At 37.6% G+C, this 22,502-nt stretch overlaps 1 pseudogene; it reads left to right on the top strand.

Moving 5' to 3' along the window:
- Positions 1-3,759: 3,759 nt before the first annotated feature.
- LOC105067075 (arf-GAP domain and FG repeat-containing protein 1 pseudogene) overlaps positions 3,760-22,502 on the top strand; it is a 124,699-nt pseudogene continuing 105,956 nt past the window's right edge.

Here is a 22,502-nt window from a genome sequence, read left to right on the forward strand (position 1 = left end):
ACCCCCCCCCCAACCCCGTATTGGTTACTGGCTTTACGGTAACAGTGATCACATTTCTATCTCCAGATCAGACTTCTCTAACCTTCAGGATGAATATATCCATTTGCATATCAAAGGTACTTTGAATTGGACATATCCTCAGCTGAACTCATCTTTCCAAACCCGTTTCTTCCCTGTGTCATAAGTCTCAGTAAAGATGCCAACGTCCATTCAGCTGCCCAGCCAGAAATCCCTGATACCTCCTGCTCTCTTACCTCCCATGTTGAGATATACTCCAAATTCTGCCCGTTTTCTTCACCCATTTAATCACTTGAGTTCATTTATTTCCTCTTATTGTCACCCTAGTGCAAGCCATCATTATCTGCCACTTGTACTTTTTTCTTTCTTTTTCACATTTAGGGCAACTCTCTTGTTTAACGTTTTCTTATGAAAACGTTCAAGCCCTCAGAAAGATAGAGTAGTATAATGAACACCCATATATGTATCACTAGATTTAATCATTCTTAATATTTGCATATTTGCTTCACCTATTTTGTAAAGTATTTTCATGTAAATTATCAACATAAATACCTCAACATAAGTCTCTGAAAATTTAAATTAGTTTTCTGCATAACCACAATAGTATTAGCACATCTAACAAATGACCAATAATTTCTTAGTAACATCTAATACTCAACTCACAATCAGGTTTCCCCAGTGGTCCCCAAAACATCTTTGAAATGTGATCAACCCAGGAAGATCTTCTACCACTCTTGGCCTAGTTCACGAAATCCCACCCCACTGTTCTCCTTGTGGTGCCTTAAATGCACCAGGTTTCATTCTAGTCACACTTACTCTTCCCTCTTCTTAAGAACTCTTGCCACTCCTCCTCTTTGCCCTCTCCATTCTGCACCTGAACCAGGTGAGGGGGCCAGGTCTCTTCAGCTCTCACGGTGCCCTGCTTTTTCTCTGTACCACTTAGCACAACTGTAACTAAATAATTATCCGTGTCATCATTTGCTTCCCTAACTAGATTGTAAGCTCTCAGAAGATAGAGACGGTATCTATATTGTTGTCATTTTATCCTTAGCAACTTATAGTACCTGGAACATAGTAGATGCTAATTCAGTGCTCATTGAATTAATCAAGGAACAGAAGCAGCAGAGCATGGTGGACTGCAAGATGGGCACGCTGACACGGGCCTCACGGCGTTATTGAGGGGATTACGTCAAAGAGGATGTACACACATGCCTGGCACACAGTAGGTGCTCAGCATATGTTCCACAAAGCACCTAAACTAGTTATAGATTCGGTGGGGGTATTTCTGTTATGTGTATTAGAGGGGCAAGGAATGAGAAAATACTATATTAGCCATCTAAAAATAATTTCATATTATCAACCGTGGCTTACAAATATTTATTGTGCAGTCGTGTCATGTACATAAAAGGCATTTTCTTCTGACAATAGAAGCTTCTACTTAAACATAAACTCTTCAATTTCCAAGTTCTGTGAGGGGACTTTATTTAAGGATCCCGGGAGCAAGCATTGTGTCTGTTGGCTCTCACATGGTGGAAATATATTTTGGAAGAACAAGATTCTACTATGTGAACTGAGAATTTTTTAGAAAATCAAGATGGCTAATAGTAGTAGGGAAAGAATCTAACTCCTATTTTAATGTGTGGTAAGAATCTTTGAGAAGTAGGTCGAAAACTTGTAAAAACTGGTGTTCTCCTCAGCCCTCTGATCATTAGATTCTTACGGCATCTGTACAAACTCTAGGAGAGCAGGCTTGGGGTAGTCACAGCGGAATATGACTGATCTGAAAGCCTTTGTGAGGAGCCCTGAATCAAAGTTTGCAGTTGCCTGAGCTTTGAATCCCTCCCTCCAGCCGTCCAGGGATGCCACGCTGGTGGCGTTGACCTCGGGGTCATTCTTTTTTAAACAATTATGTTTAATTTGTGAATGCGATTTCCAAATGCAAAAGCTCCCCTGCCCTCCCCTGATTTCCCTCTGTCGAAGAATGTGTGAATTCACACGCATCCTGTCCTAAGCATGCAGTGAAAAATTCCCATCAGGAGACATTGTCCCACATCCTGGATTTTGCGAGGATAATGAACTGATAACATAAAAGTAGGTCTCGTAGCAATAGGGCTTCTTCTCTGAGGATGAAAATTACTGGAGTGTCTTAGGTTATCATCTACTTTACTTCTGGATTTTGTTTCTCTGACCAGATTGGGCTAAAAGTAAAACAGGAGGCGAAAGCCCTTACTTCTGTTTGTTAAGCTTTCTCCTTCTATCTTTTTTTTTAAGCAGTTCTCTTTCCCCCTCCCTCTCTTTTGCCTCAATAGAAAGAAAAAAAGTTTTGTCAGCACTCCTGTTTCTTTTGTTGTTTTCTTTTTCTCAGAAGTCTTTTTCTGCTTTTATCCTAATCCCAGTCATGCATGAGAGAACAGTTGTGCTCTGTTGTTTGGCTGTTCTGCTAGTTTTGAATCAGTGGGACTCCCCCTTTGTTCTCTTTATTTTCTGAACACAGAAAGGTAAAAGAGTAGGAATAGGGATTGGAACTCTTAAGAAGAGAAACCTATATTTATTTAGATTTCATTCATTTTGGGGGCCACGTTGGTAATAATTAGGGAGTTCCAGCACATAGAACTGCGATCTCAGCTTCCTTACCTGGAACATTTGGTTTAACTGGCATCTCGGGAAATAATGCATTTTAACCATGTGCTTCCAATTCTTAGGTGATTCTTGGAATCTGCTAAATGATTTAATGGATGGCTGTTTCCCACTTGGATCTGATACTTAGCCACACTTGCTTTATGATTCAAATGCCGCCTACCTGAGGTGAGGCCTGCGTGGGGCTTAGAGTGGACTTCATGATAAAATCATTTTAAAGTCACACCAGAAGATTTGCCTGTTACCAGAGTAGCCTGGGTAGCTTTTTATATTTACATTTTTATTCTTGTGATTTTTTTAAGGCATTCAGAAGTGAGACTCGAACTTAGGATAAATATGAGAGAGCTTCATCCTCACAAAACAGCCCCTCTCTGATGTGGTTATCCAACATGGGCTTGCTCCGGGTTGTCATGGTGATAGTGTAGGCCTGAACATTTTCACAGGCTCGAACTATGAAGTTTCTGAAAACTGTTTTGATTAATTTTTCCTCCACTCCAACTTCTCCCTTACTTCAACTGTTTTCTCTTTTGTTTCACACTTGATTTATGGCAGGTTGCTGTCATTTAAATAGATGTGCATTTTGAAATTCCTCCTTTCTCTGCTAATGCAAAGAAAAAAATAACCCATGCAAGTCATGCTCAAAGAGTTGGTTATTGTTGCTTGCTGGATTTCGACTCTCTGTGGTTGTCGAGCCTAATTCAAAGTAATTCAGGCTCCTCAGTGGGGGCAGTGCACAGCGCCACAGGAAATTATGATAGCAAAAGTCTTCCTGTCGAGCTCTGCACTTGGCACTACAAAGTGCCTCTGGCTGCAGCTACCTGAATAGGGTTGAATTAGACCAGACAACCGCATCATCCCACTTCTTAATCTATTAGAGCGATATACAAGTGGCAATTGTTGATTGCAAAAATGGGATTAAGAGGCTCTTCAAGTGAATTGATTTTCTTGTGAGAACAAAAAGAGGAAAGAGAAGCCTTCGTTTGAATCACACAGCCAGAAAGTTTCATGAATGGGTTCCACTCCAAATGTTAGAATTAAAGCAATCAGTGCCTCCCCCATGGGGTATGCAGGTGAGAGAAATAAACTGCTCGAAAATAGCAAAGTATGCGCAAAACCCAAGTTGAAGCCATCTGCATTGCAAGACTCCCCCCACGCCCCCATAAAGTAGCCACTGGAAAGTTGCCTAATAATGTGACACAGACAGATGATCCCAGTGGTTCCTCTTTGGCCTTGCGCACTGGTGTCAGTTTGCAGGTGAGTCAGGTGAGGCGCGGACATTTTCATGATCCAGTCTTGGATCTGCCCATGAGGATGCTTCTCTCCCTCCCAGGTCAGTGGCTCCATGGCTGTCTGGTGAAAAGTTTCCCCATGGGCCAGGTCTCTTTTTAAAAGTCACTTAATGCCTAGGCTTTTTTTTTTTCTTCTTTCTTTCGATACCTCCTTAGATTTTTGACTCTGGATTACTTCAGAAAATGTAAATCGATTCTCTGCTGGTTGGATTAGAATTCTGTCTTGTTTTTTCCAAAGTGTCGTTTAGTTTGGAAGGACATTTATTGTAGTTATTTGTCTTGCAAAAGCCAAATGGCACTGTCAGGCCTCTGCCACGGGGTGATGGGACAGGCCTTGAGAACCTTAACTCGGTTGAATTAAATTCAAATGATGCTCAAAGCTGTAATAAATGACCTCAAGTTGATTGAAAACCCATCAAGATCCTGAAAGAAAACATGTAAAGGATCCACACGTGAACACCCATATTTCGAATATCTAAAATGATGCTGAGGGTCACTCGAATGTTGGTTGCTTTCTATGGCATATCATGCATCACAAATGTATCTAGAATGATCGTTTATCTGGCGGCTTTAGCTGTCAGAAACTCCAAGGGTGTGGAGAATAGAACTGACACACTGATGCCAGCTGGGGAAAAGAAACTGACCAGAGCAGATGGGGGAAGCCTCCTATTACCTCTGCCTTTAGGATCGTGTCACATGCTAACCAGCAGCAAATAATTTGGAAAGCCCAAGCCCTTTGACAACACAATTGGCGACAAGCAGTTGAAATGTGTTAGAAGAGGCTCCCGTTTGGGAAGATAAACATAACTCTAAGTGACAATGAACTCTCCACAGATCTGAGACTTCTCAGAAGAAAATCCTTGTCTGTGAATGTAGGAAATGAAAGTGTCCGCCTTTCCCTCACCTATCAGCCTCAGGGGTTAGAAGAGGATGTGATGATGGGGGAGGCCACCTTTGTTTACGAGCACAAAGGGGACCATCTCTCCCATCTTCAAAGGTTGCTTCAAAGATCCTTTGGAGGAAAAAAATGGCACAATTTAGACATTTGACATTCCTTATGCATACTGATGCTGTGACTTCAAAAGCCCAGTCAGCCAAGCTGGTTAGCGAGGTGTTATTTATTTGTTTTTCGCAGGGAATGTTTTTCCCCTCCTCTTGTTTTGTTTTCTTAACCTGTGGAGTCAGTAGCCAACCGCCACATCAGAAACTGCTTGATGGAGTTGTTACTGCGTTGTGAGTTTGGAGAGACTGCTGAATCTCAGGTCCTGACCCGCTGGGAGCACTGTTTTTTTGCAGTAATTTCTGAAGCAAGATTGAGGGAAACAGCAGAAACAAAAGAGAACCAGTGCCAGTGGACCCCAGACAGCCAGCAGTGCACTGGCTGACGGTTTGAGTTTGTTCTGCAGTATTCCAGCAGCTTGCTCTAAAGCCTTTACCTTGGCAGGTGGAGGTTTTTTTGTTTTTTTAAAGGGAAGCCCTTGTTTAGACAACATTTGCACGGAGGCTTTCAATAGACTGACAAATGTGAAACTCCAAAGAAGAAAGAACATGTGCATTTACATGAAAGTATAATTGATAGATTTCACGTCCTCCTTACCCTGCATATTCAAGTAATTCTCTTGCTAGGCGAATTTCACTTGCAACAGCCTTTATTTACAGCTTAATTCAGAGGAATCACAGTTTGTTAGGTCTTTTCTTTCCCTCTGGATTTTCTCTAAACCCCGAAAGCAAAGGCATTGGCCCGCATATAACATAGCAAGTATGGGATACAGTAAGTAATAATTGGATATTTATCATAATGTTGCTTTCCCGGAACACTATTCATTAACTGCCCCATATTTAATTATGCCGAAATTAGCACGGGGGAGTCTTTGGCTAGTGTATTTGCACATGCTATCAATTATGTTCTAATAAATTAATTTGCTTTTCAGGATTCACCAGAGGCACCGGCTGGGCCTCTGTGCTCCTGCTTGACTGTTCTGACTTTGAACAGGTTTATTCAGCTGCTGTCTGCTAAGCCCTACAGAAAAGCACAATGGCTGCTGATCGGCCTTTTATGGTTTATTGGAAACTGGTGGTCCGCACTGCGGCTCTGGTCAGTGATTAACCCGCGAGAAAACAAACTACACAGGGCTAAGTTGATGTTGGAGGAGGAATGAGCTCACTTCATTAAGACTTGAAGAGGAAACCTTTTCTTCTTCAGTGCTTGTTCAAAACTTTTCAGGTCTCTATTTAATCACGTAATTCTCTCTAAGTAGCAAGAGAAGCCTGCTGCACAGCAAGTGGTCTTTTGCCACATGACAACTTAGAAAGATAAATTATATATAAATATCTTCACGATTTTGTGCGGGGAGGAAACCGTTTTTGGTATTACTTTGTGAAACGAATTTACTTGTTTCTTTATTAAAAGAAATAGCTGGTACACTCCATGCTATTTCCTGTGCATGCACAGTGGGCTTCATATTTCTTTGGGGCTTCTTTTTCTTTGATAGGGTTATGGAAAATTCAGGGGAAAGGTGCCTCCCTCCCTCCCTGTGATTCTCAACAAGGATTTGAAAGGGGATGTGGAGGAAGAGAGTGAGGGCAAATCCTCAACTAATACAGATCATTGCAAAATTGGAAGAAAATAAATCTCTTCCCAGCTAGACTAGAAGGCAGAATAAGATCTGCACGGCCTGGTTCTGTTTCAGGGAGGCATTGTGTTTCCTAGCATCATCTAGTATCTCTCTTTCTTTTGCAACCGGCAACCTCAACTTTGTAGACCAGGAATAAAAATCATAACAGATTTAGATGATTCGGCACAGGTTTTGGCAACTCCCCACTCTTGGGGGGAGAGGAGGGCTCTTCGCAGTCTTGAATTGGAAGTCAATAAAGACATGTAATAGGTGAATGTCAAGGGATTTCAGTGGTGCCTTCTGGTTCTGAATTTAAAGATATAGCTCACCCTTGTTTTGATGAAGCATATTGGGGGTCTCTGTAGTGACTTGGGGGACATCTTACCCTCTTCACTCACCTGCTCACTGACAAATTTTTCCTGTTAAATCTAGAGAAAGGTACTCGATTGTCCCTCCCCCCAGCCCCACCCACATGCTCACATGCGCGAGCACTCTTACGACGACATTATGGGAAGAGGTTTAATGAATTAAAAATACATAATGAATGTGTAGATTGCATATCAAGGAGAAAAGTTTCACAAAATCTCCATTATTATCAGGTGTGTGTAGGTCTTTAGAAAACTGGCAATCACTGGAGAGTAAATCAAGAGGATGGAAAGGATTCTACTCTGCTGAAAGCCAGATCCTCTGAGCTGTATGCTACCAGCTGCTCTGAGCTGTATGCTACCAGCTGCTCTGGTGGCTGCTCTTAATCGGTGCCTTATTCATAATCCTTCCTTCGTCACTAATTTGTGCCCCAATTACAGTAAGTTTGCCAGCAGAACTGAAGCCCTGATTTTCTCATGTCTTCCAGCCTCCATAATATTATCTGTATCTCTTCCTTCCATGTCTCCCCAACTCCCTTTTGTTGTAGTGAGAGGGATTTTACAAACCTCTGGATTTTGGGGAGAACCAAACTTCTGGTTTGGGTACCATCTAAATAATCTTTCTTTACTATTCCCTCCCTTATCACCTTATACAGGGTCTCCACAGCATCATTATCTTTCCCCTACTCACTTCGGTAGCAACAAATGTGATTAACACTGTTCACCTGCTGATTTGTTGTGTTATTCTTGTTCAACTGTTCGATTCTTTCATGCAAATGTTACATCAGTGCACACTCTAATGTGTGCCACGAATCACCTGGAGAATCTTGTTAGAATACAGATTCTGACTCGATAGGTCTGGGATGGGGGCCTGAGATTCTGCATGTCTAACAAACTCCCAGATGATGCCAATGCTGGTGGTTCCTGGGCACACTTTGAGTTAGTAGCAAGGCTCTAGACTGGATCTTCCCAGTCACATTTTGAAAAGCAAGGTGTTTTGTGGCATTGCTGGGTCATTAGATCTGTGAAAAAAAATGCTAATGGTATTTTGATAAGGATTGCATTGAATCTGTAGATTGCCTTGGGTTGTATGCTTATTTTAACAATGTTAATTCTTCTAAGCCAAGAACACGGTATATTTTTCCATCTGTTTGTGTTGTCTTCAGTTTCTTTCATCAGTGTCTTACAGTTTTTGGACTATAGGCCTTTTACCTCCTTAGGTAGGTTTATTCCTAGGTTTTTATTCTTCAGTTTGTTGATGTGGTGTATCACACTGATTGATTTGTGGACATTGAGAAATCCTTGCATCCCTGGGATAAATCCCACTTGATCATGGTGTATGATCCTTTTAATGTGTTGTTGGATTTGGTTTGATAATATCTTGTTGAGGATTTTTGCGTCTATGTTCATTAGTGATATTGGCCTGTAACTTTCTTTTTTTTATGATGTCTTTGTGTGGTTTTGGTATCAGGGTGATGGTGGCCTCATAGAATGAGTTTGGAAGTGTTCCTTCCTCTGCAATTTTTTGGAATAGTTTGAGAAGGATAGGTGTTAATTCATCTCTAAATGTTTGGTAGAATTCACCTGTGAAGCCATCTGGTCCTGGACTTCTGTTTGCTAGGAGTTTTTAGATGACGGATTCAATTTTAGTACTGGTAATTGGTCTGTTCATATTTTCTATTTCTTCCTGGTTCAATCTTGAATGAATATAAGACCACACTATAAAACTGCTGGAGAAAAACAGGCAGAATACTCCTTGACATAATTCTCAGCAATATTTTTTGGATTAATCTCCTAAAGCAAAGGAAATAAAAGCAATAATAAACAAATGAGAACTAATTAAACTTAAAAGCTTTTGCACAGCAAAGGAGACCATTGACAAAATGAAAAGACAACCTACTGAATGGGGGAAAATATTTGCAAATGATATGACTGATAAGGGGTTAATATTCAACATATATAAATAGCTCATACAACTCAGCATCAAAAAAACCCCAAACAATCCCTTCCAATACTGAGATGTCCAGAGATTGTGCTAAGTATCATGGGAGAGATGAAGAATTTTAAGACATGGAGTACAATAGAGTACAAACAGCTGTGTAAAAGAATGAGGCACAGTCTATGAACTGATATGGTATAATTTCCAGGATGTATTATGTATTATTAAGTGAAAAAGGAAAAGTACAAAACATGGCATGCTACTTTTTGTGTGGAAAATAGGAATATACATATAAATTTGTATGTGTATTTTCCCTTACAAAAACAAATATAGGAAAGGATAAGACAGAATCTATGGGGGTTAGTGGAAACTGGGTACAGAGGATAGAAGAAAAACTTCTCTAATGGTAACTTTTTAGAGACTTTTGACTTTTTAACATGTAAATGTTTTACATATTAAAAATTCAATAAAAATGGATGAAAAATTAAATCTTAAAACTTAATACAAATAGAAACAAGGGAACCTAACTAAATATCACATTTATAACAAACCACAGAAAGAAAAGAAGAATTTAAGTTTCTTAAAAAAAATGTTAGCACAGTTCTCTGGCTATATACATCATTAGAATATATTCTAAGAACAAAAAGAGCTGCAAAACAATCATAAAATTTAGTAAGTCAATTTACTGTTAATAGTACATTATATTTGTTCATATAGGATAAAGCAAATAAGTAAATGTTTTAATGTTACTAGGAACCAAGATTTTCATGGTACAAGAAAGGAGCTGTGAGTATACATAATATAAAGTAAAGGAAAGCCCTCTAATGTTAAATTTAAGCTAGAAACATCAGTATGAATTCATTTTATGTAAGTATATGTTTTTCCTATCTCCATTCACTCAAAGGGCTTAGGAGTAATGACAACCCAGTGACATGACCATACCTAGAGCTCAGGTATTGGTTTCTAAATACCGTTACTCACTAAAAAGAACCAGAGCCCCTTGGAAAATGGCTAATTACAGGGCTAGGGTGAAGAAAGTACAAGGTGAGCCTGGAACACATTGTGTGCCAGAGAGAAAGGAACTACTCAAACACTAATAGGGTCAAGTCACAAAGACACAGGAGCTGATTTGAAGTGTTCTCACTGATCAAATTTGAGACAATTTTAACATCATAAATAATAATTTGCTAATGGATTATAGTACACCAAATGAAAACATTCCATGAGTCTGAAGTGATGGGGCCAAAGGAGGGTGAGGTGTAAGGAAAGCTCTCCTTTTCAGAGTAATATTAATTTCTGAATGTGGAAAGAATGACAAAGTTAGAAACTTCAACCTCCAATGTAATAAGTAATCAGACAAGGATCATCAATGGCTGCTAAAACCATCGAGTGAAAATTCATTTGGGCAACAGGGTATTCATATGCTGTCAAGGTATCACGGACTACTTACTAATTGCAAAGAGAACAATGCTGTTTTCCCTGGTGAGATATGGTAGTCACCACTCTTAGGATCACTAATATGACATCATGTGCCTCCTGATGTAATAAAATAAAAAGTACACCATAGCACATATGAAGTACTTCCTCCCAAGAGTGTTTCACCTGAATCTAATGATGAGAATGTAATCAGAAACATCCTGAATCTGGGGTATTCCACAGGACAACTGACCTGAACCCTTGGAAAAAGTTATGTTAAGAAAAAAAGAAGGGGAAGTGATTGTTCAGGTTAAAAGACTACAGAGACATGGCAATTATATACAATGTACAAAACTTCATTGGTACTTGGATTGGGAAAAAGAAAGTGAAGGAGGCATTTCGGGGACAATTTGGGGGAAATTTGAATATATACTGTATATGAGATGATTTTGTAGAATGATTATTACATTTCTTGGGTATGGTATTGGTATTGCGATTATGTAGGAGATTGTCCTTGTTCTTAGGAGATATGTACTGAAGTATTTAGGAGTGAAGTCTCATGATGTCTGCAAGTTGTTTTCAAATATATTAATGTATGATATATGTGTGTCATGATATGTGATATATGTATATATGAGAGACAAAGAGAAAGCCAGTGTAGCAAGATGTAAACAAATTGGTGAATCCAAGTGAAGAATATATAGTAATTGAATGTACTAATCTTCCAAGTTTCCTGAATACTTGAGATTTCTCAAATTAACAGTGTATAGGTTGGGAGAAGACATTTTGTCATCTATGAATTGCTGGAAAGGCAGTAGAACTAGGCTCAGAAAATAGGCAGGAACAAGAGTGGCTCTGCAGCCAAAGCCACAGCCATGATCATGCTGCAGAATCCTACACAGTGAGGACACAGCTGCAGCAGTGCTGTGGAGCCCTAAACTCCAGAGTGCTGGTCCTACACAGTGGACAGAGCTGTGGCCTTCAGTACAGTTTCTGTCTGTCTGCTTCTGTGTGTCACTAGGACCCATGCCTGTCATCAGCCAAGTCAGATCATGGGCCCATACACTATCTGCAGGAAGTTTGGGGAAAAGCTTATTTAGCTTCTATGATGAGAGAGAAACTCTGCCTCATTCAGACTCATTTGATGAGAGATTCCCAAACAAAAGATTCACTCACACATGAGAAGGGGGTTCAGAAGCTGTCTTTGTACGGCAGCCCTTAGTCCAAGGTATAAATCGTAAATGGCTAGACAATGTAGATCATTATAAAGTCACTTCTCTCATATTCTGTTCTAGTTCAAACCCTTAGCTAGGCTTTCTGAACCTGCTGATCACAACTGGACCTTGTTAATTGGAGAAAAGTTGAAACAGACAAGTTAAACAGATATGTGAGTTCCTTGTGACATTAACCAGGATCTATGCATCATGAATGTAGAGTAAGTTATTTGGAGTAAATCATGCAGCCCAAAGTGTGATTTGCATGAAATTAAGGTGTATCCCTAGTTTTCATCAGGAAGCAAACAACCTTAAATGAGCTGAAGGCTTAGAAGTCAGAGCATATTATAAAAGTTGGATGCTATATGTTCAAATAGCTAAATGGGAACATCAACATGGAGAGAAAGAAGTCTTGTAGCCTTAGCACAACCCCAGGGGAGACAGCCCTGTCAGGCTAATGTGAGTACTTCTATTTCCTTGATAAGTCTCTCTCTTCAGTGATAAGGGTGACTCACCAGGCTGCCGTAGCTTGATGAAATTATTTCTCAATTCAATTTATTGTAATCATCATCAACAACAGCCAGTTATTGAGCGCTTCTTGTGTGCTTATTACTGCAAATACAAAGATAAATAAGGCCCTTGAGGACCTTATAATCCACTTGGAGAGAGGAAAGATATACACAAAAGTAACAATAAAAGGTAGCATATAAAGACCAAATGAGGAGTACAGACAAGTGCTGAAGAAGGTCAGATGAGGGACAATATACTGTGGGGTGGAATAGTAATGGCAGACTTCCTTGAGGAAATGGGTGCTAGAGGAAGAGTTAATTTGCATGAAAACAGAGAGGTGGTTCAAGGTTGCCATTCCAGGTAAGCTTAAGTACATGGACCAAGGTGTGTGAAGTCTTAGCTTTGTGTGTGTGCTCAGGGAAGGGGAGGCAGGTAGTGAGGAAACCAGTCTTCCTGTGACAAAAACATACGGAGGTTGTAGATTGCATGGCTAGGTAAGCTAAGGGTCTTGAAGAGCCTTGATGCAGGGCAAGGATTTGAAGACATTAGCTCTTAGGTTAGCTGATCTCCTCCTCTTTATTTTATTTGGATGCTTCATTTACTTGCTTATTTCTCTCCTTCCATTATTTTACTTCTAATTCCTCATCTACAAGTTGCTTGTTGATCCCCTCGTACCATGAAACAGTGCATCCCACCACTGAAACAGTCCTTTTCAAAGGTTTCCAGTGATTTCTTTGCCATCAAGTCAAGCAGCCTACTCTCAATACTCATTCTCATTGACTCCTCTTCACTGTTAGGTACCACTTTGATAACATCACTTTCCTGCTCAAAACCTTCATTGGTTTACTGTTGCTTTCAGAAAAAAGTTTAGTTCCTTAGACAGTGATCTAAGACATTTGCTCCAAAGTCTGGCTTCAACTCTCCTTTCAACTTTAAAATAATAGCTGACATTTATTGAATGCTTTCTTTATGCTGGCTACTGTGGTAAGCGTTTTCATACGTGATCTCATTTAATACAAAAAGTTGTGAGGCAGGTCCAGTTAACCTCTGTATTTTACACATGTAGAAACTGAGGCACAGTTTACAACTCTAGTCTTGGCCTGTGACATGAAGTTAATACTTGTATATCCAGATGCTTCCTTGACATCTCAATTTGGATGTATATTACTTTTTTCAAACTTAAGAAATTCAAAACCTGCTCCTCCTACCAGTCTTTCCCCATTTTAGGAGGTGATAATAACTCCATTATTCAAGATTTTTCAGGCCAAAAGCCTTGGAGATGCCTTTGATTCCTCTCATCTTTTAAACCTATACGTCCAATCAATCAGTTCTACTGTCAAAATATATCCAGAATGTAACCATTTCTCACCACCTCCAACACCAGACTCCAGGTCTAATTTACTCACTGTCTCCCACCTTTGCTCTCCATGGTAGTTTCTCAACACAGCAGCCCCAGAGAGATACTGTTAAATAAAAGTCACATTGCATCATACCGCTGCTCAGAAACTTTCCAATCGCTCCCGTCTCACTCAGTATAAAGTCTAAAATCCAAATCACGGCCTACTGTTACCTCCTCAAAGCTGACCCAAGTCACCATTCCTCTCTCCCTCAGTAACTCTTGTTGACCCACTCTGGCCTCTGTACTGTTTCTTGAACAAGTCAGTATATCCTCACCTCAGGACATTTGCACTTATCATTGCTTCTGCTATAAATGCTTTTCCCCAAGAAACCTGAAGAGTTTACTCCTTTGTTTCTTTCAAGTCTTTGTTGAAATGGTAACTCATCAAAGAAACGTTCTCTGATGATCTCTACAAAATAGCCAACTCCCTTCCACTTATGCCACTCTTCCCCTCTTTAGCCTAGTACATTTTTTTTGTACTTATCATTAATTGATACACTGGAATGTAGAATTTCAATAATACTTGTTGAATGAAAAAAAGAAGGTATTTGTCCAAAGGAAATGGCAGAGCTGATATTTGAAGCCAGAAATATCTGGCTCTATATCTTATGTTTCAACCCATTATATGCTTATTGTTTTCCTATGTAAACTTTCTGGTCCAGCCAAACTATGCCAGTGTCTATTGAAGAATATAGCACAAGTAAAATGGCATATTTTTATCCTCATTCCTCTCATATGAGCATGCATCCAAACAGAAGCCAAGAAATTATGAAAAATATGTGTCAAACACATTTTTAAAAGCAAAAAAAAAAAAAAAAAAAGACTCACAAGAAGGTATAGGAAGTCCACAGGGACAGGGAATGAAGGAACTGAAAACTACAGATGCAAAAGTCTTAAATATTAGAAAATTGAACCAGCAACATATAAAAAACATGCCACATTATAGCCAAGTGAGATTTATCTCAGGAATGTAAAACTTATTTACCATTTGAAAAATCAATTAGTATAATTCACCATATTAAAAGAATAAAGGAGTAAAAACATAAGACCATCTCAGTAAATACAGAAAAGGCACTTGACAAAATTCCAAATCCATTAAAAATAAAAGCTCTCAGCAAACTAAAAATAGAAGGGAACTTTCTCAACCTAATAAAAGGTATCTATGAAAAACATTTAAGTAAAATCATGCTGAATGGTGAAAGATTAAATGTTTCCCCCCTAAGATCAGGAATGAGGCAAGAACATCTGCTTTTCACTACTTATTCACCATTGCACTGTAGGTGCTAGCTAGTGAAATCAGTGAAAAATAAAAGCCATACAGATTGAAATAGAAGAAATAAAACTGTCTTTTATTCATGGTGATATGATTGTCTACATAAAATACTCTGTGGAATCTATAAAAACGCAACTACAACTTATAAACATTAGCAAGTTCAGAAGATACAAGACCAATGTACCAATTTTTATATACTAGCTATGAACAATTGGAAAACAAAATTGAAAAGAATACCATTTTCAATAGCATCCCCAAACATGGAATACTTAGGGATAATTTTAACGAAGTATGTGCAAGACTTTAATACTGAGAAGTATAAAACATTGCCAAAGGAAATTAAAGAAGACCTAAATAAATGGATTGGAAGATTCACTGCTGTTTTTGTTATGGCATCAATTCTTCCTAAATTTTCTGTAGATTCAATACAAACCCAGTTAGAATCTCAGCATAATTTTTTGAAGAAACTGATGATCTGATTCTAAAAGGTAGAACAGAACCTAGAATAGTCAGAAAAATCTTGAGAAAGAACAAAGACAACTCGCACTATCTGATTTAAAGACTTTCTATTAAGCTATAGTAATCAAAAGAGTATAGACTGGCATAGGGATAGAAAAGAATAGAGCCCAGAAATAGGCCCACAAATACATGGTCAGTTGATCTTTGACAAAGGTGCCAAAGAAATTCAACTGGGGAAGGAAAGTCTTTTCAATAAATGTGCTGCAACAACTAAATATCCAGGTTTTAAAAAAGAAACCTTAAGTTTTACCTGATATCATACACAGAAATTAACTCAAATGGATTATAGACCTAAAGTTAAAAGTGAAAACTAGAAAATGCCTAGAAGAAAGCATAGAAGAAAGCCTTCACCACTTTGTCATAAGCAAAGGTTTTTCAGGACACAAAAAGTACAAATCACGAAGAAAAAGATTAATAAATCCAACTTCACTGAAATTTAAAACTTCTGTTCTTTGAAATACACATTAAAAAACTGAAATGGCAAGTCACAGAATGGGAGAGAAATCTGCAATGCATTAACTCTGACAAGGAACTTGTAGCCAGCATATATACTGAACTCAAAATTAATAAGATAAGCAGCCCAGTTAAAAGAGCAGACAAAATATTTAAATAGACACTTCACAAAAAGATATAAAAACAGTCAATAAATATGTAAAGAGATGCTTAACATCATTAGTTATCAGGGAATTTCAAAGTAAAATACAATCATGTGTCACTACACATGTAGTAGGATGGATGGCTAAAATTTTAAAGACTGATAATACCAGGTGTTGACAAGGATGAGAAGCAATTAAAACTTTCATGCATTATTGGTGGGACTATAAAATGGTGCAGCCACTTTGGAAAATAGTTTGGAGTTTTCTTAAGAAGTTAAATACAGTTGGCCCTCCATATCTGTAGACGTGCAACCCAAGGATATGAAGGGCTGACTGCACTAAGCCATTTTACATAAGGGATTTGAGCATCCACGGATTTTGGTTTCCATGGGACATTCCTGGAACCCATCCCCTGCAGATACTGAAGGATGACTGTGTACATTTACCTTGTGGCCTAGCTATCCCACTCTCAGGCATTTACCTAAGAGAAATAAAAGCATATATCCACACATGGATGTTCAGAGCAGCTTTATTCATAATAACCTAAAATTAGAAACAACTGAAATGCCTATTAATAGATGAATGGATGAATGAATTGAGACATATCCATGTAATGATATATTACCCATCAATAACAAGGAACAGATTGCTGATATACCCCCAAAACATGAATGAATCTCAGAGTGAGTTAAAGAAGCCAGACACAAGAAAGTTCATACTGTATGATTCCATTTGTACGAAATTCTAAAAAAAAAGCCAAAATTAATCAATAATGATAGAAAGCATGTCAGTGGGTACCTAAGGCTTGGAATAAGAGATATGTCTGCAAAGGAGCACAAGAGGACTTCTTAGAGCGATGTGAATGATCTATTTCCTGACCATGGTGATGATTACACTGGTATAAAGATTGGTGATAGCTCATTGGATTTTACACTTAAAATGGGTGTGTTTTAATTATGTTAATTATACCTTAATAAAGTTAATTTTAAAAAAGACATAGAGAGTAGAATGGGAAGGTCTAACATATATCTAATAGAAATTTCAAAGGGACAGAATATAGAGAATGAGGGAGAATCAATATTTAAAGAGATAATGACTGTTGTTCAGATGTGCTAAAAATATTAATCTTCAGATTCAGGAAGCACAAATCTTCGTCAGGAAAAATAAAATAAATCCACATCTGGACACATGTTAGTAAAATCCACAATGCCAAAGACAAAATTATGTTAAAAGCAACCCAAGAGAAAGGACAATTTACCTTCCAAGGAACAGCAATTAGGTGGATATCAGACTTAACAACAACTGAAGGCATAAGATGATGGAAAAAATATCACCATATCCTGCCAAAAAAACCCCTTCAAGCTAGAATTCTGTACAATTTTAAAACATTTTTGGAACTAGATGGTAGTTGTAAAGGTATTCACATATGTAAAAATTCACCAATCTGTACACTTAATATTTGTACAGTTGACTGTATGAAAGTTGTACCTCATTAAAAAATATCTGAAATGTCTCTAGGCATAGATCTTGAGTTTTTACCACTCACAGATCCATACTAAAAGAACTATCAAATATGTATTCCAGAAAGAGAAATTTGACTCAAAAGGAAAGAGTGAGGTTTGAAAATTGAGAACAAAGGAATTGGTAAACATGGGTAAAGCTAAACAAAGATCAACTCTATCAAATAGCAATACTAATGCCATATTCAAATGATTGTAAGATGCACTTTTAAAAAGCTTTTCAAAATTTCTGAAATTGAGATGTACCTTATATGTTGCTATGTCATGGTTTAATTGGCAGCATCTTTTCCCTTTGGATTAGATAAAATAATGATGCATCTTACAATCAATGGTGTCTTTGATTCAGCAAAATGTAGTAATAATTGCTAATTTGGGAAATATAAAAAACCAAAGTGGAACAAAATTATTTAAAATAGGAAAGTGACTGGAGTTAAAATGATGTAAAATCCTCTTTTAGGAAGAGAGTAGAGATAGTGAATAGATTTAGATTTTATTAGGTTAAATGTGACTACCAAAATTTAAGGGAAACCTAGCTATATATCATAACCAGACAGGGAAAATAATTATTTCAAGTAACATTAAGACACTCTTTTGACTGTACATTTCTAGTGGAATATTGTCAATAGACAGATAGAGCTATGAAGAAATATTAGGCTGCATTAAGTAGTGTTTTTCTTGGTGGTAATAGTACTGTTATTTTGAAACAATCAAATATGTAATGATATTAATGTCATTGAAATCCAGGATTTTCAAGATAAGAGAATTAATGATTAAATAAATTAACTAAAGACCCTGTAACCTAAGATTTGAATGGTAATATAGTAAAAACCTTATGATTTACTGAAAATATACATCTTTTCCAGCACTTTTCACTGCAAAGTCCTAGAAATAATGAAATCTCAGTAGCAGTGAGCACCCTTAGCACCCATATTGTGGTCTATGATTTTCCTGGTAGATGACATCAAGGACTCTTGATTACAGGTTTAGATTAGAAAATGGACAGTATGAGCCTCATATATCCTGTTGTGCCACAAAGCAAGTAAGTTACCAAAGATTATAAGTCATGTCAAAAGGACACAGGAACCAACTCAAAAGGACTAGACTCCCATTGACCAAATATAGGATAATTTGAACACTAACAAGAGTAGTGACTGCAGTGGATCAAAAATGACAAAATATATGAAAATCCATGAGTTCAGAATGATGATTTGTAAAATAGTGATCACTGTAGGCTGAAGAGGGGAGGGAAGAATGGGGAGCAACTGCTTAATGGGTATAGGGTTTCCTTTTGGAGTGATGAAGATCTTTTGGAACTCGATAGAGGTGTTGGTTTCATAACATTGTGAATGTGCCAAATACCTCTGTATCATATGCTTTAAAATGTTTATGTTTTGTGAATTTTACCTCGGTAAAAAAAAAAAATTGGATGATGGATACATGGTAGTTTATTGCCTGCTTTCCTCTACATTTGTGTATGTTTGAAAACTCCCGTGGATCAAAGAAAGAAACCATAATAGAAAATAGAGCTAAATCATAATGAAAACATTATATACCAAAACATAAGGAATGCAACTGAAGAAGTACTTAGAGGGGAATGGGTAGAGCTTAGAAAGGAAATGTACAGCCTTAAATGCTTATATAGATAAAGGAGAAAGACTGCAAATTAATGAGTGAAGAATTCAATTTAAGAAATTAGAATAAGAACATATAAATAAAATTAGTAGTAGAAGGAGAGAGTTAATAAAGAGCAAAAATCAAATGGAAATTAAAGATGTGATAGGGTCATTAAAGGCAAAACTTTGACTAATAAAATACACAAACTTCTGAAAAAAATTAATATTGAGAAAAGATAGAAAGCACAATAAAACTAGGAATGAAAATACAGTTGCTTCAGAAATTAAGCAGATAATAAGAGGTTATTATGAACAATTTAATATTAATTCATTTGAAAACATGGATAAAACAGATAAATTCCTAGGAAAATATGTTACTGAAATGAAAGAAGAAATAGAGAAATTTCATTGTCTTCTAAACAATAAAAATCATTGTTTAAAAATTCTTTCTGCTAAGATAAAACCAGGCCCAGGTAGTTATATAGACAGTTTCTACCAAGTATTAATGGAACAGGTAATACTAATCTCATGCATTCACTTTCCCAGTGAATTGAAAGGAAGGAACACTTCCTAACTCCTTTCTCATGCTATTCTTGCCTGATTTAGGACAGTATGAGGAAGGAAAATTATGGGCCAATCTCATTTGTAAACATTGACATAAAAATCCAAAATAAGTTATCAGCAAACTGAATCAAGCAAGATATGGAAAAAAATAGATTATGACCAAAGTTTTTTTAAGCCAAAAAAGAGGGAGAATTTAACATTAGAACATTTATTAACTTAAATCACTATATTAACAGTTTAAAGAAGAGAAAAGCATGATCAGTGCAATAGATAGAGGAAAATATTCATAAAGTTAAATCATATCCATGATTAGGAAAAAAAAACTCTTGGCAAGCAAGAATAGAAGGAAACTTCCTGGACCTGACATAGAGTACCAGAAAAATATAGTAAACCTCATTTTTAGTGGTGAAACATTAGAAACATTCACTTTAAATTCAGGTAGAAGACAAGGGTGTATGTTGCTAAATTCCTGTTCAACATTTTATTTAAAGTTATAGCAACAGTAATAAAACAAGAAAAAATGCCGTGGATTGGAAAACAAAACCGCCACTATTCACAGATAATTTATGTAAAAATCCAAGAGAATTTGCAAACCATTTGGAATAAGAAAGGCTGCTGGATATAGTATCAGTCTCCAAGACCTGACTGTGCTCTTATACAAAAGGAATGGAGAATTAGAACATAGAATTTAAAAAAATAACTCACAAAAGCAATAAAACAAGTTATTATTGTTTAAAGCAACCTCATGCCACAGCTCTTTTGCGCGTGTCTCTCCTCTGTCTAGCTTACTATTACCTCGACTTTCGTAGACCAACATCAAATTCCTCCTTCAATGTCTAGTTCAAGTGGACATTTCATAATATATTCCTTAACTATTTGAGTTACAAATGACTTTTTCCTCTCAAGTATTGTACCTCTACTTTGTACCATTAGTAAGATATTGACCCTAAACTACTAGTAAATTGATTTATTTATATAGTTTGTCATCTTTCACTAGATCATAGTTTACTGGAAGACAAGATAGGGATTGTGTATTGTTCTTTATGTATCTCACAGAACACAGCACAAAGTCTTATACATAGTAGATCTTTGATAATGTTTATTGAATAAATTACTAGCTTCCTCAACAAATAATTAATTGACTTTACAGCTTACAAATCCATCTCTGTTGAATTCACAAATCCATTGTTTGATGTTTCTGGTGTTTCTGGACTGATCAGGCTGACACACAGCCCTTGTGATGCCAGCCAGTCTTGAGGCCCAACCTGTTGCCAGTTTTTCTCATTTCTTTCAGGAGGTGCAGTGGGCATTTCAGTAAATTCCTGTTGACTGTTAAAATTCAGTTGACTGTTAAAATTCAGTACCAGTAAAACCATTGGTTTAAGGAACATTCCATTGCATTGGATGGAATAAAAACAAAAGAAATCAATGACACCCCCAAACCTGCTCTTCACATACTTACTTTATTTGAGGGGATGGCCCCAACCGTTTTCTCCCTGCCTCAGGCATGATTGTTCTAAAGCCTGTTTTATTAACCATTCAATATTCTAGTCACAGATCGTTGAACTAGAAACCATCATAATTAACTGCAAGGCAGCCAGCTGTGGTGGCCCCAGGGATCTCTGCTGCCTCTGAAGTGGCTTGCTTGAACTCTGTCCAGGACAGGTGCTCTACAGCCAGTGTCACCCACCCAACACAGTAAGTGCTGTCTTCGTGAAGAATGAAGCTGAGAAGCAGAATGTCAAGCAATATTTAGTGATAATCTTAGTTGCTTATTAAACTAGGAGCACCTCTCAAAGTTGAGTGAATTGAGGCCTAGAGTTTGTGTAGCTGTTGGGGCCCTTTCCCATTCTGTCTTGTATTTTTGTGCAGTTTTAAACATATATAGCTGTCATGATTCAGTGATCAGGTCTTCTTGTGACTCTGCACTGATTCAGCTGCTCAGGTTTTCCAAACATTTAGCCCTCTTGTATTCTTTTCCCTTTAAATATCATCTACCCCCAACCCTCATCCCCACCTCCATCTTTCTCTTAGTTTTGCCCTTGGCTCATTCGTTATCTATTTTTACTGAAACATATTATCTCACAAAACAGAAAGACCAGAGATAGGGCAGATTTTTATTTAATTGATTTTCAGTGATGTTATGAAAACCATGGGATGTTTCCATCTCTATCTTTCCATCTCTATGCCATTCTCAGCATAAGCTTTGTCCTTAGGCTTGTAGCAACATGGCTGCAACAGTTCCAAATATAACACCACCTGGAAGATGTAGAGAGACCATATTTTTATATCCCTCTAGTTTAGCAATGAGCAAACTTTTCCTAGAAGCCATACAGGAGTCCTCTCTTCAAATGTAATTGACCAGAATCAGGTCATGTGACCATTCCCAACCCAGATATCACTAAGGGAGTCAGATCCCCTTAGGCCAATGGTTGTCACTTTAGCGTGCATCAGAATCACTGGAGGACTTATTTTAAAACACAAAATGCTTGGCTGCAGCCAGAGTTTTTGATTTGGTAGGTCCTAGTGGGGACCAGGAATTTTCAATTCTGACATGTTATTAGGTGATACTGATGCTGCTGATCGGTGGACCACACTTTGAGAACCACATGGCTTCATAGGGGAGGGATGGACCCCTGATCAAAATTGGGATTCTGTTAGGAAAGAAAAAGAAAGAACCAACACTGTGGTTGTCAACCCAGAATGTCCACTAAAAATCAAAACTTGAAACTTAATTCTACTTTTCCTGATTCTTAAAGGAGCAATAAGACCTTGTGCAAAGCTACAGATGGAGATGACAGGAACATCATCATTCTTCTCTCCAACTTCTCTAGTGTTTGAGGTTCATTCACCCTCCCCTTTAAAACCAGGCCACTGTAATTTGGGCTTGCACATTCCATGATTGCCAGTAATCTAGTCTTTTATTGGGTTCTCTTCTCCATGTATTTTTGAGAATCCCCATAGAATAGTGACATATATGTCCTGGTTATCACTAGTCACCATAGACTTCTATGT

This window comes from Camelus bactrianus, chromosome X (assembly GCF_048773025.1).
Source record: "Camelus bactrianus isolate YW-2024 breed Bactrian camel chromosome X, ASM4877302v1, whole genome shotgun sequence".
Classification (NCBI taxonomy): domain Eukaryota; kingdom Metazoa; phylum Chordata; class Mammalia; order Artiodactyla; family Camelidae; genus Camelus; species Camelus bactrianus.